This window comes from Triticum urartu, chromosome 7A (genome assembly GCF_056163025.1).
Source record: "Triticum urartu cultivar PI428250 chromosome 7A, HENAU_Tu73, whole genome shotgun sequence".
In the NCBI taxonomy this organism is placed as follows: domain Eukaryota; kingdom Viridiplantae; phylum Streptophyta; class Magnoliopsida; order Poales; family Poaceae; genus Triticum; species Triticum urartu.
Window position 1 is genome coordinate 747,378,372 of NC_141879.1, and position 15,055 is coordinate 747,393,426.

At 46.0% G+C, this 15,055-nt stretch overlaps 2 pseudogenes; both read right to left on the bottom strand.

Moving 5' to 3' along the window:
• Window positions 1-273: 273 nt before the first annotated feature.
• Window positions 274-7,513, bottom strand: LOC125519599 (putative disease resistance protein RF45; annotated as a pseudogene).
• A 2,183-nt stretch (window positions 7,514-9,696) lies between these two features.
• LOC125519600 (putative disease resistance protein At1g50180) lies at window positions 9,697-11,011 on the bottom strand (annotated as a pseudogene).
• Between the last annotated feature and the right edge of the window lie 4,044 nt (window positions 11,012-15,055).

A 15,055-nucleotide genomic window follows, 5' to 3' on the forward strand; every position in this document is an offset into this window, starting at 1 on the left:
AAGGGACTTCCCACCTCGACTTTCGAGGGGTTTCGGTCCGGTCTTTGCGTCACCGGCGACGCTTCGACTGCGGGGGGGGGGGGGGGCGGGGGGGGGAGGGGGGGAGTGTTGAACATGTGTACATGTACGTAGGTCTGGGTTCTGTATGCAGTACCTGTAGTATCTATCTCCCTCTGTATGTACGTGTATCTTAGGAGACAAGATACCGGTCGCACCCCTTGTACCTATATATATGTTCCTAGTGCACGATCAATCAATTATCGATGCACCAAATCATTCTCTACAGTCGGCCTCGTACGCCGCATCCTTGATCTGGCTGACCAAGATAGCAGCACCTTCATCTCCCCGCCTCTGTTTGTTGTCGGCGTCTCTAAGGAAGCCTTGCAGCCGCTTCAGCTCATGTTTCAGGAACTCAACTTCACTGCTTGCGCAAGGGTGCTCACGTTGCCAAGCACGACACTAATGGCCGACTCGGCCATTGCTCCACCACGTCTTTGGCTCTCTGCTTGATCTCACAGATGAAATGTTTGATCAGAGATGAGTGGATGGACGAATGTAGTTGGATGAGGGGTGAGTGGATGGAAGAATATATATACGCAACCGTGGCTGCACAGGATTCAGGAACGATGATGGTTGGTTTTGTATTTGTTCTTTGTGTTTCAGGAGGAGAGCAAAGCTTAGGAAGGCATTGTGTTTGGCTTTGTACTGCTTCGAGTTTCCAACTTGGTGACCGAGCAGAGCAAAGTACATGTAGGCATGCTGGAAAGAAAGAATCTCAGGAAGGGTCACGGCAAGAGATGCCTTGTGCTCCCGAGGAGGGTTGGAGCTTTCCCTTTAAGAAACAATGGATATATTATACTTTTGAACAGAATCTTCCTTTGCTCAAACATCAGCCTAATTAAGTATTAAGATGCTTATTAAAGCAAATAAGCTTCCCTTTTGTTGCAATGGAATGCCTTGCTTGATCTGAGGTTTTCAGCATCACCTCACTCAGCACTCTTTGGAACAATAATAATACATTGTAACAGATTCCCAAGAAGTTTCCTTCAGAATTGGACAAACTAGTGCTGTTCGTGATGTATCTAGACGAGCTAGTGTTGTTTGTTATTTCTGTTCGTGACTCTTGTACTGACATGACCTTCAGGAAGTATGGTGTTCTAATCTGCAGGCCAAACCTCTGAAATTCGTGCTGTATAACAGTTGTTCTTATTCAGACTTGCATCATATATACACAATTATGAATAGAAAACAGCTAGCTTTCTTGAGACGTGGTTTTAGCAGCACGGCACTAAGGCAAGGACCCTGTGAACGTCTCTGTAATTTAGTTTATCTCACTACATCTATTGGCCAGGGATGCAGTTCCCATTGCTTTCAGTCATACACGAGAGTGTATCCTGGTGTCTTTCGTGATTATGGCCGCGATCGTGTTCTGGTTATTGGACAATCTTTTGTTCCTCTTTGATTTTGTGCTGGCAGGCAGGACAGGACATTCAGCTACCTATGGTATTCTGAACATTTTGAATGTGTGGCAGATCTCTGAATTTTGCATCGTAGATATAGTACTACTACATAAACAAGAGTGCTGCACTGCACGTAAAATAATTAGCTGTCATAGATATGTTCTGACTGCAGGACATCACAATAATCATGAACTAGCATATCGTGACCCACAATGCGCACAGCATAGATTACTGTGCAAGCCAAACGACAATAATCCAAATTATTCAGAGACAGTACAGATTACACTGTCGTCTTGAAGCACCACCGTACAGGCTGGTAGGAGGAGATAAGTGCTTCATATTCTTATTGTTACATTGGATTCAGGCAAATACATAGTGCATACTTGATAAAACGAGATACATTCAGGGAGGATATATAGGTGTGGAAACTAGCACACACCAATCGGTCCATCCCAGATGCACCTGCAAATAAGTGTACACGTAAATAGCTGGAGTTACAAACCAACAATAGAGGTAGTGCGTAGTAAAAATTAATCAGAAGATGGGAGGATGGCAAGAGGTGTAGTGCTACCTGGCACTCTTTCTGTTGCAGCCCCTGCACTGTGCTGTCATCTCCAGTGATCAAGGGCATGTGGTTCATCTTCACGTACTTTTGGGAGGGAAGGCGTAACAACCCTCGGGGAGCCTGCTCATCCGTTTGAAATTATCAAGTTCAAGGTAAGAGAGCTTTGGCATTGTTCCTTCCTCCAAGCTCCACACGGTGGAAAACCTACGAAGTACTAACTCTCGCAATCGAGGAAATCCTTTGGCACTACAGGACATGGTTTGGAGTTCATAACGGTCTAGCTTCAACACCAAAAGACAGGGAAACTTCTCAAGGATGGGCATCAGGTTTTCTCTAATGATACTTGTGTTGAAATATATTGCCTGTCTCCCTCCATCAGTTCGGACTTTTGGATGGGTTGACTGGTGCATGAATTCAATATGGTATCAGAGCCAAGAGGTCTTGAGTTCAAGACCCTGCCAACGCAGTATTAAAAATAAAAACGATTCTGCGGCCTACATTGACTTTTGGATAAGTTGGTTGCTGCATAAATTCAATAACTTGGACGGTGAGACTCACTAACATCTTGGAAACCTCCGATGGAAAGGTCAACTAGATGAGGCATATTTGTGAATATATAACCAATCCTCTCCCAGGCCAGTAAGAAGGATAAGATTGTTAGTTTAGTCATTTCTCTCATGAACTTAACATCGCGGTTAAAGCAATACCCTATTCTCAAGGTCTCGAGATCGTTTTGTTGAACACTCCTCCCAGGTGAAATTTCAGCAATGTAAGCATGCCTTAGAGTAGGGATTTGCCAGAACGATTTTGGCATACATTTTTTCTTGTGTATGTGTGTGCCTATCAGATCAATAGTCTGTAAATACAAGAGTTTTGTAATTGAAGAAATGAGCTTCATCTTGGAACACCGTCTCAACCTAAGGTATCTTAGGTTAGTGCACCCATCGATTACCCTACAAATACCTGTTAGGTTTGAATTTTCGATGTGAAGAACTCTTAGAAGACTCATCTTAGGTATTGATGAAAGTTGATAGCCAACGAGAGATCGAAGATCAAGTCTTGTTTGTAAAACCAGATCACTAGAGTTTTGAGGGAGGAACGATAGAATTTCAGGGTATCAGATGATGATGCATTAGCTTGGCCTGCACATTTATAGAATGCGTGCATATATCAGCCATAAGACACATATCACGAAAAACTGAGATATTGAAACAGAAACTAGAGTTATGTAAACAGAGAAGAGGGGAAGTTTGACCTGTAGTTTCATTGTTGACATCAAGAAAACCATCTTTTCTTGATTCTTCTACGCACCACTCACGTAAGATATCATGAACCCTTATTTTTTCAATCCACCCATGTCCCTTGCTTCTGTGACAACTTGGACAAGACTTCTTTGAGCCAATTCAGCTACATACATGTGTGCCGTTTCTTCCGGTTTATGATTTGGTATATCTGGAATAAGGCTTTCTGCTATCCATAATTGAATAAGGTGGAACAGTGATATTTCAAAGTCCTCGGGAAAAGCAGCGAGATAGAGAAAACAAGATTTTAAATAATGACTTGACAGATCTTTGTAACTGCGAGCCTTGGTTGATGGCCAACCCGATAGTACATATGACCATGCTTGTGTATTTACACCACTAGGGAAAAGCCTAGCAGCAGCGAGGGTTTTGGGCCTCTCAGTAGCGCGGGCACCGGCGCTACTAATAAGGCGCTACAGCTAACGTATAGCAGTAGCGCCGGTTGTCCCACGCTACTGCTATACATGAATAGCTGTAGCGCTCTTTAGGAAAGGGCGCTGCTGATATTATCTGCAGGGCTGTTTGCTGGGACGCGCTACTGACAATGCGGCGCTACTGCTAAATTTCCCCCCTCACTACTATTAGTTTATTTATTAGTTTTTTTCCTGCATATTTGTTTTGTATTTGTTTTGTATTTGAATAGGCTTTATACAATAATCTTTAGCATATCATACACATACAAATGTAATCATAGCATATACATACAATTAGTCTCATCAAATCATGTCATCATCATAATCATCATCCAACACAAAGTGGTCTCTCGTCATCATCTCGAAAATAGCGATACAAGTCTCGAATGATATGCAAATACATCGTCATCCATCTAAACAATGATATACGCGAGAAGGGCTATCACTTTGAGAACATGAGTTCGTATCCCTCTCTCGCATTAGCGTGAACCTCTAAACTAACTACTGCCTGTCGCTCGGAAACCGGAAGGGCCTGACACTCCGGCCACTTGTCATATATATACTCCTGGCATAGCACTTCTTCGCCATCTATGATCTATGCATCTGCATCATCACATGAGTCGATGATATGCAACATATATAGTTGAGCAACAGAAAGAGACAGACTTGGCAAAAATAAAAACAACATATCATGCATAAGCATAAATAACAAAGTTCATCGTACCCCAGAATGCCCTAACTAGAGTGATTTTCGCTAGTCGAGGAGGAGGACGGTTTAATTACATCACAAATAAAGTTTCACCGTGCATAACTCAAAGTTTTGTCATACAGAAAGTATGGACTAAATGGACACATTGTCATATATCGACAATCACTCCAACATGTCGTTCCATCCATCCAAGTCAGGGAGATAGTCCCCGAGCCTAGTGAAAGGCTTCAGGTCGAGACGCTGAGAGGATATCCATGTTCGGACGTCTTCCCGCGACATTTGTCCTTCTCCGTAGAACATCCCTGTTTTTCCGACGACCTCCTTCATGATGATTTGGGCAAGTTCGCGCTGGATGTTATAGAACTCAGCTCGAAGTCAATGATTCTCGATATCTCCTATGTCCTTTGCCCATTGCAGAATATGGGCATCGCCGGAAGAAGGTGCCATGCGAAGGTTCTGGTGATCCCGTCTGTACTCCAGCATGTGGTGTAGGACATAGAATCCATCATTAAGACAATCGTTCGGTTGCTGGATGCAGCAGAAGTCGGTCTTATGGCCGAAGGCGACCCTGCCGCCCCTCATCTTCTTGCCCCTGGCCTCTCCACCCAGTGATTGCTGGTGATACATAGCACTGTCGAGAACATCCTTGATGTGGGTATAATCCTTTTTGTGAATGTTCTTCGACGAGTCCAAGTAAAGAGCGTGGGAGAATCGAGGGTAGAGGATGATGAGGACGGCGCGCCCGCCGCTGCGCAAAATAAGTCCTCAAATTAATTAGCCTCCACCGTGCAAATGAATGATTGAAATCGAAGGAAGGATAGCAGCGCGGATGACTTACATGGAATGATAAGGCACGAGAATCGCCCCCTTGTCCTTATTGGCGAGCATGAAACTGACGATGTAATCCCTCGCGTATTCATGGTGCTTTGTGCAGACTCCCAAGAAGCCCTCGTGCATGTAGTACGGGTCAGCGACACAGATATGAGATATCTGCTCAACCCCGATGATGTAGTTCATGTGCAAGGCATAAAGGCGGACAAATGTAAAATCCAGCTTCTTCACGTGAAACATGTCGAATATGTAATCGAATCGGAGGAAGAACTTATCCGCGGGGAAGCTGTCGACGTACGACATTTGCTGCGGAACGTTAACCACGTAGAGTGGGTATCCTGGATCTTTTGAGGCGATGAGGTCTTTCTCTACCCGCAGCACATCGTCATGAAGTCTCTTTAGATCGCCGAATCTGGCCCATAGCGCTGTTGCAGGTAGGATTGGCTGACCGGGGATATGCCATTTATCCGCATCGGGGATATCTATACGGTCCTGAAGCCGAGGCTGCTGAGGCGGCTGGATCATAGAAACAACTTTTTTTCCTTTCCTCGCTCTCTTCCTAAACTTCTTTACTACCGGAAGGTCGTCCATAATATGTTGAGACGGCAATTCAGGCACCGACTCATGACGCTCAAACCCTGAGGAGGCGCCAGTATAGACATACTGTTCAGCAGCGCCATCGTCGTCCTCATCCTCATCCATGGCGACGTCATCAGCGACTAATGGAGCCTCCTCCTTACCCCGTCCGCTATCACCCAACCCGACACCCGACGCTAATTGGGTAGGTGGGGTGTTGATGTTCATACCTTGCTGAGGCTGCGTGCTCGTGGGTGTGCTCCCGGCCGCCTCCAGACGAAGCAGACTCTTTGGCCACAACAGGACCCACCCAGCATTGCAACAATCACCAAGCCGCCGCGGTGTCTCGTCGTCATCCCCCAGTAGTACTGGAGGAGGCAAATTCTCGTGGCCCGGTTTGACACTGGCCACGGAAACCTTGAAGACGTTCGGGGGGATCGGCCGGCTGTGGAACAATGGTTCCTTCGGCTCCATTATCGTCGCCTTCTCCACGTCCACCTTCTGGTCGCTGATGGTGTACAATATGGTGCACGGGGTTTCGTCGGCCTGCAAAGAAAGTCTGCGACGTGAGACATCCGAAGGCAACGAAAACGGGAGATTATACATTTATATTGAAGGGGGCCGGTGTGACAGATACCGTGAGGGCATCGAGCTCAGCCAAAGACGAAGCACCGCCTAGCACGTCCGGTGAGGGAGCCGGTGCGGGAGCAGGTGCAGCTGCAGGTGCTGGTGCAACGCTAGTCGAGCTGCTCCCCGCCAAGAAGTCAGCAAGGGGAAAGCCCGCTGCATCTTTTTCTGGATTTTGCCTGCTCCAATTGAAAACGGCCGGAACCAAGGTAGTAGAAATATCTACAGCCACCTGTTTTGCGGCAGCTACCGCTGTTGCGACTGTCTCAGTTGATTTCTTCTCAACCGCAATCTCAACCCTCTTGTCGATGTTTTCTTCATTTAACCTCCGTCTTTCCTTCCTCTCCTCCGTGGTCTCACGGTAGTACTTCTTCCACGTGGCGCCGTCTCCGACACCGTGCACGCGTCCATACGACGGTTGAGTATCCACCGGTTGTCGTTTCAATATGTTCAACGCCTGGTTGAATGGAGTGTCCCACTTGGGCCTCGCCAATGCCTCAGACGGCGAGTCGCTTTCGGCCGCAATCCTGTGCTGCTCTCTCTGCAAAAGGCACAACGATTGTTTACAAATATGACTAACGTGTGTAGTTGAATTGATCAGAAACTAAAATTACCAGCAGTCTCATGAACTCTGTAATGACCGGTGTTGTCTCGTAAACCTTTTTCACTGGGTCCCAACGGTGCCGGGCCCTGAGGACGTCACGCTCCTGCGGGACGGTGAACTCCGCCAAGGGGTCTGGGATGCCCAGACTCGCGGCTTCCGCGTCCTCCTTGGCCCATTTGTACCTCTTTCCGCCGTAACCACGGCTTCCGAGGTGGTGGCTCCCAATGTTCCTCTCTTGAAGCCCCTTCATGTACTTAGACTTTTTTTTGGCATCTTCGGCCTCGCAAGCCTCCTTGAATATTTGAAACTGCTCTTCCGTGATTGTCGGATTATCCTTTACAATCTCAGAGTAGGGTTCCTTCTTGTCGATGATCCTTGCTTTCACTTGATTTTTCCAGGCGGCCAACGTGTCACTAAACTTGGCCATGGTGTGTTTGTTTATCTTCTTCATTGCCGGGTCCTCATCTGGATCTTTATAATCATTCTCATTCTGGCCCGGAAACAAGAATATCTGGTGAAATTTCTTTAGGAAGGAGCTCCTCATATTTCCTATCTTCTATAGTTTCTCATCATTGATGGTGGCGGTTGTCCATATGATGCAGCCTATTTGATTGTCGTAGCATCGACGCGCTTCCTCGGGCGCCGTTGGCTCAAAATTGTCGTCGTCCACCTCCGTGACCACCACTCTAGTAGTCCTGAGTTTGTTAGGAACCCGTTGCCTCTTTGCTTTCGGTTCTACACCGGCTCCGCTCCCCGAGGCAGCGCCGGTCTCAGTCTCGGTGCCGGTCTCGATGCCGGTCTGAGTCTGAGCGCCGGTCTCAGTCTCAGCACCGGTCTGCGTGTCGGTCTTAGTCCCCGATGCCACCGGTGGGCCCAGCAATAACATCGGTTGATCGTCGGTAAGGCTAAAAAATTCGTCTGTCGCTCGGTAGGCGTCGTCGCAATCACCAGAACCCTGTCCTTCATGCTAGCCATGTTTCCTATGATTAAATCTAGTCAATTAATTCTAGACCTAATAAAATGAATAATGACATAAAAAAGGCCTATTGTTTTGCAGGAATGTTGACTCCTTCCTAGTGCGGCAAATCCCGGGCACTCGATATGTCCTAGTTTGTAGCACAAGTCATGCCGAAATTCACGGAAAATTTCGGCATGACCTTTGCTAAAAAGTGGACAAATCGAGAACCTGAAATTTGCTGGAACAGAAATGAATCAACATTCCGGCAAAACATAGGCCACTCAGCATCATTCCAGCACAAGTCATATATTGTTTGACCAAGTTTTTGAAAAGAAAAAACAATTCTGTTTTTTTATAGCTAAATGCCATAGCTACTGTTTTTTATTTATAGCTAAATACTTATGTTTTTTGTCTAAAGCTAAAAGTCTAGAAACTCCATTTTCTCTAACCCTTCTGACCTCACCAAAATTTCCACAGCAAGACCTTAGTACCTACACCCAATTTCTTCAAAAATACTCAGGTCCATAGTCCAAATAATTCAAATTTCATTTGAATGAAATTTGGAACAAATTCAGGTCCATAGTCCAAATATTTTTTTATAGCTAAGTGTTTTTTGTTTATAGCCTCTGTTAATTTAAATCTAAATGCTACTATTATTTATATACCCTCTATTAGTTTAAAGCTAAATGGAATTACTGTTTAGGCATTTTCATAAAAATTGCCCTAGCTAATTTCCTAAAAAAATTGCTAATCATTTTTCCTAAATGCTATAAAATGCCTACTGCCCTAAAAAAATCTAGGGTTCATATGAACACCGAGGGTTCATATGAACATCAACACAGTATCAACATATATATGAAATTGCCCTAGCAGAGAGAGAGAGGAGGGTAGGGGACAGTAGAGGCAGAGCCTTACGGTCGGCGGCAAGGGCAGGCTCTGGCTCGGGCGGCGGCGGTGAGGTCGAGGGCGGCGGCAGTGAGCTCGAGGGAGGCGACGGTGAGGTCGACGATGGCCTCGGGCGGCGGCTGTGAGGTCGAGGGCGGCCTCGGGCGGCTGCGGTGTGGTCGAAGGTGGCGGGCGGCGGCGGTGTGGTCGAAGGCGGCCTCGGGCGGTGGCGGTGTGGTCGAAGGCGGCAGGGCGACGGCGGCGATGGAGCAGTTGGGGGACAGGGGGGCCGGGAGTAGAGAGGGGGGGAAAGGACTTAGCGAAATTTTGAGCCCGGACTACCGGGATTTGAGTCAAACTAGCAGTAGCGCGTTTTGCCGAAACGCTCTATAGCTAAGATAGCTATAGCGTGTTCCAGAGAAACGCGCTACAGCTATTCCATTCTGTTTTCTTTCATTTCCATTTACTTTTCTATTTGTTTTTCACTTTATTTTATTTCCATTAGCAGCAGCGCCTTACACATAAGCGCGCTACAGCTAAGCAGATTAGCAGTGGCGCTGGGCCAATATACGCGCTACTACTAGGTTGGGCTAGCCATGTGCGCCCAGTTCAAACATAGCAGCGCCGCTTTTCGCTAGTACGCGCTACTGCTAAAGTCATAGCAGTAGCGTGGTTTATCTATGAGCGCTGCTACTAAGTAGCAGTAGCGCTTGATTTTGTACAGCGCTACTGGTAAGATTCTGTGTATAGGCTTTTTCCTAGTAGTGTTAGATTCTTTGACAGATGACCCCCAATACTGCAAGTGCAAGAGGCAACCCATCACATTTCTTTGCAAGCTTTCTGCCATGTTTTTCAAACTCATCCACATCATCTATAAGAGACCTTTTATATGATGGTAGTGCTTTGCTACTAAAAAGTTTCCAAGTCCTCTCTTCATCTAACTTTTTCAAAGGATGAACATGTGTTGGCATCTGAACATGATTTGCAACATCTTCTTTCAGTGTAGTTAACAATACTCTACTACCATTAGTTACATCTGGAAAGGCTTTAACTGTTGTGTTCAACTGCTCCCATGTGTCAGTTTCCCACACATCATCGAGAACTAGCTACCAGGTACCGTTTATGCAGGAGGAAGTCATGGATCTTCTTTCCCACCTGGCACTCATCCATTTTGTCAATTTCTCTACAGCCATCTTTGTCCTCTATTATTTGTTTCATAATATCCTTTAGTAACTCTATGTCCTTGAATGTTTGAGATACAGTCGCCCAAGCAACTGTATGGAAGTGCTCTTTAACTCTGGATGAAGTGTATACTTTTCTTGTGAGTGTAGTTTTCCCTGCTCCACCCTCCACCCATGGCAAGGATAGACACAGCTCTAAGCATTTTCTCATTGCCAACTAATTTTTCCACTATTTCTCGTCCTCATCCTGGAAATCAACCATGACAACATCATCTTCAGAATTGTGTTGTATATGACTGAAATCCTCTAGAAACTCATCCTCAGCTACAACGGTATCATCCAAATCAATTTTCAAATTCACGGCACTTGTAAAAATATCAGTGAGCTTCTTTCTTACTCACTGAATTTCCGCACCAATATTATGAAGTGCGACCAAGTCACTCGGCAAACGAGCATACCTTGAGATGGCACCCATGAAACCCCTCTTGAGCCTGTTTATCTTCTCCATGTAATCTGCAGCTTCCATGACATTTTGAGCCTCATACGCCACATCTCTGATCTCGCTCACCAAGACAACAACTCTTGCATTTCCTGACCTCGATTTGTTGTCAGCGTCTTTGAGGTAGGCCTGCAGCCGCTTCAGGTCATCTCTTAAGAGCCCCACTTCAAGGGTGACTGCACACAAGAATGTGGTCTCTTTGAGGTAGGTCTTACAGAGAATACTACTATGATACTTCGTTCTCGAGGTCTACAAGTGGAGGTTTCTCTAAGTGCAAATGGGTGCATCTTTCTATGAGCCGAGCTGCATGTGTGACTACGAACTCTTTAGCACCGAGAGCTATGGTGAGTCGGGTATGTGGTAGTGCACCATGATCTCATGATTAGGTTTGTCAAGATACATGTAGATCCTTTCCCCAGCTTCAAAAGCGTACTCTTCGGCAAGTTTTCTCCAATGAGGGCAACCAAAAAAGGTTCAGTCTGCTTCGTTTGTGACAAGAACAATGAAGACCCGGCCCTTTATTAACATGATCAGGTTGGCCATAGTTGTGGTCTCCTCACCGATACCAATGTGGAGCTTCTCCAGGACTTCACGCCTTGCCATGAAGGGGTGTACTGAGCAAAATTAACAGAAAACAATAATTAGACATTTCTTAGGCGCAACTATGAACAACTCAGCCACAACATTGTGACATCACCAGATTAAACAAAGATTAGTTACCGTAGTTGAACACATACACTAGTGGCACGTATTTACCATAATGTTGAGGAATTTGTTTGTGGATAATGTAATTTTCAATGTCAGTACAAAATCCGACCAGATGATTTTTCTCCTTGTAAGTTGTTAATTCGGAGCCATCGGTGTAGTGGGTTTTGTCTACCATCTCCCGCACATTCTTTGAACAATAAAAATAAGCTGTCAATGGAAATAAGCTATCAACTATTTTGAAATAAACAATATAAATTAGCTAATAACTATGTTTGAGAAACTCACATAGCGGTAGAACTGGAGGCGTATCAACAAGGACCCAAATGTTCATATTGTCTTGGTTGATGTCAGGATTACCAAGATCCATGGTGATAAGCATACCCTCATCAAAACCATACATCTTGCAAAATGCTTCCCAATTTTTGCAACCAAAATGGGTTACGCTCTCAGAATTATATAGATTTACTTCAAAGTCCACATCGTGATGAGTCCTTAGGTGAATTTTCTTTGTTTCAGAAATTTCATGGTCTTCAAAATCCATCCTCTCCAAGACATAGCGTCTTGCATGGCATGGGATAAGCTATACTCGAATTGTAAAATATGAAAATTACACGTTGAAATAGTTGAAGTAATGCTTAATTATGAAAATAACACTTGTCGTCGTTGTGTACCGTTTCGACTTCGAAGGTCTCCTCGAGCTTAATGCTGAAGCGCCGATCATCATCCAGGTGAGGCATGTCGCACAGACCTCGATTGTCGTGGCACCAGTCGCACTCCGCCAGGAGACTTTCGTCATCCGATGATGATGACGACATATCCTGGGACAGCTCCCAGAATTGCTTGCCGCCCGAACCACCGGCCTCATCGTTGTGGGCCATGTTTCGCTCTAAATAGGAAAAAAGTTTGGTCAAAAAGTTGGTTATTGTCAAGGAACAAGATCATGGTCTCATCATTTAGGGTTTGTCGACACCGAGGCACCCTAAAAGCCTAAGCTTTCATCATTTAGGGTTTCGACGCCGAGGCACCCTAAAAGCCTAAGCGTACATCATTTAGGTTATCATCGACACCGAGGCATCCGGGGCAGCCAAGTTAAGTTTTCATCATTTAGGGTTTATCGATGCCAAGGCACCCTAGGTTGGGCCTAATCACTTGGCACTAATCACTTGGCTCTATTGCCACCTATGGTTTAATGCAGCAAGAATGGCGGGGCAGTTGATCCTACTTAACTAAGTACTAAGATACCCCGGCCCATGCATTAGTCGCAAGTACCCCATATGTCCTATTTTTAGCAAAGTCATGCTAAAATTCACGGAAAATTTCAGCATGACCTTTGCTGAAAATAGGACATATGGAGTACCCGAATTTGCCGGAACGGAAGTTAATTGACATTCCGGCAAACTCAAGGGCCTCTCGGGGTACCTGCAAAATCATCACGACACGACGGTCGGAGACAAAAGCCAGCAAACTAGCACCACAATGTGCCTCTACTTTCATATGGATGAAAAGGCCACAGACCATATGGTCCTCTGCTTTCATATGGACAAAAATCAGCTCAACTTATGTGAGCTTCCATTCCAGATCTAATAGGTCACCCAACAAAAAATCATCAATAGTTTTAGCTGAAAAAAAATCATGGATTGTTGTTAACTGAAAATTAGTGAAAGAAACTGTTGCTGATCATGGATTACTGTTAATTAAAAACAGAGGCGGTAATCCAATACTCCAATAGTGCATCTACTGGAAACAAAATTCAGTAAATTTCCAGCGATTACTCCTAATGCAAACAAGATTCACCTAGCAAGGTTTATTTTGGCACTCAACTGCAGAATACACAAATCTCTACAGCAAGCTACTCCAAGCAGTACTACACCAACTAATGGCCATCTATCCATCAACAGTTTGGAGTATTTGATTACTACACCAAGTCAAATTTAAACAACTGGAGTAGTTCAAGATGCTGAATCTTGGTTTTAACCAAACAGTATTTATACTCCCCTTTCATTTAAATACACAGCAAAAGATTCATTTAAATACACAATACTGACAAAATTCATCTAATTCTACTGGAGTAAAAAGGTTTCATTTAACTTAAAAGATTCAGAGAAGAGCAAGCAGGAGCACACTACTGCACAACTTAACTGAATTTTTTACTCCAATAATAATGGTACACTTGCTACTCTAGTACTGTACTTCATGTGGAAAAGTAACAGTAGCTACTGATGCTACTCCAAAACGCATGCACTCCACTGCAAGCACATAATCTTTTATTCAAGTAATAGTGTATGATAAATTTGATTATTCAGACTTAAGTTGCTTCAAGTGATGTCACTAGTTTCAGTTAACTAGAGTACTACAGCAAATGGAGTACCTAATCTGATCCAGTTAAAGTCTCCAGATGGAGTACCAAATGGAGTACTACAGCTGCTGCACTTGCTACACCAAAACAGCTACTGATCAAGTACCAGAGTACTCCAGTTGATCAAGCAGCAGTAGAAAGACTGTAAGTGTTTAAATTCAGTTGATCAAGCAGACTCGTCAAAGTACTACTGCAAGTGTTTAAATTCAGTCAAGTATACTACTGCAGGTGTTTAACAAATTAAAGTGCACTGGGTCATGGCCAATTTTGGAGGCGACAAGGAGGAGGAAGGGTGGAGAGGGAGGAAGGAGGAAGGAGGAGAGGTACCTGGGCGGGCGCGGCCGGTCGCCGGAGGGGTCGGTGTCGGGGTCGGCGGCGGCGGCGGCGTCGAAGGGATGCCTCGGTTGGTCGTGGGGAGGCCGGCGGCCACGACGAGGTCGCGAAGGCGTCGGCGATGGAGGAGCTGCGGTGGTGGGGGCCGTGGGGGCGCGGGGGCGCCGGCAGCGGTGGCGGCGGCTAGGAACCCTAGCTGTCGCGCTCGGGAGGGAGGTTGTCGTAGGCGGGGCCGCGGGGGGAGGGGGACGGCGAGGGCGCGGGCGCGGCGGAGGGGGGACGGTGAGGAGGTGGTCGGGTGCGGCGGGGGAAGCGAGCACGGCCGGGGACAGCGAGCACGGCCGGGGAAGTGGTGGGCGGTGGTGGTCAGGCGCGGGTGAGACGAGGCAGGGGAGGGATTACTAATGGCGCACCAACTCTAAATGCGCGATTAGTAATCCAGGTTACTAATGGCGCACCTTCTGGTGGTGCGCACTGTCCCATAGTGCGCCATTACTAGTTTAAACTAGTAATGGCGCACGGTGGAACAATGCGCCATTAGTAGTTTTGCAAAAAAAGGAATAAAAAATATAATAAAAAACAACATTAGTGGCGCACTGTGTCTGGATGCGCCATTAGTATGTTTGGACAGGCGCACTAGTTCAAAAAAAAATTTGATACTAATGGCGCACCCTGGGCCAGGTGTGCCATTAGTAGTTTCAACTCTAATGGCGTATCAGAAGGTGGTGCGCCATTAGTATATACTAATGGCGCACCGCTTGTCTGGTGCGCCATTAGTGTCAATCCCATCTATAGCCCTTTTTCTAGTAGTGCCTCCTTCCTTTCCCCCTCGTAGTAGGAGTAGGAAAGGGGAGTCCTACTCCTACTAGGAGGAGGACTCCTGGCGCGCCCTGCAAGGGCTGGCCGACCTCCCCCTTGCTCCTTTATATACGGGGGCAGGGGGCACCCTAGGACACACAAGTTGATTGTTCCAAGCCGTGTGCGATGCCCCCTCCATCATAATCCACCTCGATCATATCGTAGCGGTGCATAGGCGAAGCCCTGCGTCG